General features: G+C 29.0%; 1 protein-coding gene across 1 annotated transcript in view; it reads right to left on the bottom strand.

Moving 5' to 3' along the window:
- Positions 1-62: 62 nt before the first annotated feature.
- LOC119586285 (suppressor APC domain-containing protein 2-like) overlaps positions 63-1,519 on the bottom strand; it is a gene marked incomplete in the record, with an annotated part of 9,445 nt that continues 7,988 nt past the window's right edge. The window contains 1 exon segment of the mRNA XM_037934991.1: positions 63-1,519.

A 1,519-nucleotide genomic window follows, 5' to 3' on the forward strand; every position in this document is an offset into this window, starting at 1 on the left:
AAAAATATTCATCACGTCTCTTTTGTTTAAGGAAAATACTAGGTCTACAAAAACAAAACACATTTATATGATAACAATTTTATTTGAAAATCACAGTTCTATGGACGGCAAGCAAGTGTTATAAGCACAATTACTTTGTTGGCAGTCAGTCAGCATCACTTAATTTTGTACCTGTTACACAAGATGCAAAACTACATGAAAGCATTATCTTACTTTTCTTTAAGGAAATTAGTTAACATTCTCTTCAGTATATGGCAAAGAATATTCAAAATCATAAACTGACTTCCTTTTTTAGGCAGTTTGTCTTAAATACTGACAAGTATTTATGGCAATCATGTAAAAAGCATTACCAAATGAAAGCTTAAGTTTTGAAATACACCTGCAATTTATGAAGAGCATAAGTTTAATAAATTGAAACCAGCTTGAAGTATCATAAAGAGAATAGAATAATTTAGAATATTAAAACAATTAGCTTGTTAATTATGTGACACGGATGGATGAAACTAAAAATCCTGTATTCTGACGTCTCTCTCATATGTTATAATCCCTTTATGAAATTTTCTATCATATATGCTTGCAAAACTATTAAAGATCAAATAGATAATTAACTAAAAGTGGAAATAAAATATCGACTAAGTGACTGGCATAGAAGTCTTGTCTGTATTTTACTTCTTTAGTTTTTCTTCCTTATACAGTGTCTCTGATCTTACATGTGATCATCATTTGGTTTTAAACATTAAAGCCATTAATCCTATTTTCTGTTAAAACTCCACGAAGAACAGCACTCGGTATCATTAAGTCATTATAATTATTCAAATACAAATGATTGCGGCCACTTAAAATATATCACATACACAATTTTAAATAAAGTAATCTTAACAATGGCACTGAACATGTGCAGAAATGTCAAATGATTTACAAAATTCTATTAGGAAATCACTAGAACATCATAATCAGTGGAATAAAGAAAGTGAAGTATTCTTTACAAATCATATAATCAGCAGTAATTTATCACACTGTCAATATATCAGTAATAAAGCCTCTAACCTAAGAATAAATGTTTGTACATGGAGATCATGGGAGGAATGTTTGAAGTTTCACACATGAAATAACAATACTCTTTAAACACTAGACTATTATTAATTTCCTTTTCTGTCAGTCTTGTGAAAGTAGAAAATAGACCTTTTAAATGCAATCTTGGCACTGACTGGCTAGGATATTCCCTGATCTCCACTCACATGGCAAATAAGTGACATTCAGTAAAGGTAAATGTCTATATAAAGCTTTTTGAACTGTTTATCACTCAGAGTAAATATATTGCATCTAGTCTCACAACAATATCTAAAACAACTTTATAAAAATGAAGCAACCATTTTAAAAACAACAAATGAGGTTTACTGTTTATCAGTAATTAACAGAATTAAATAAATCATACCTGTATGATATATGTATTCCAATACACACCAAATCAATTGGTAAATATCTCATTAACAAATGTGAATAAGTAACACTGTTATTT

This window comes from Penaeus monodon, chromosome 21 (assembly GCF_015228065.2).
Source record: "Penaeus monodon isolate SGIC_2016 chromosome 21, NSTDA_Pmon_1, whole genome shotgun sequence".
Lineage (NCBI taxonomy): Eukaryota > Metazoa > Arthropoda > Malacostraca > Decapoda > Penaeidae > Penaeus > Penaeus monodon.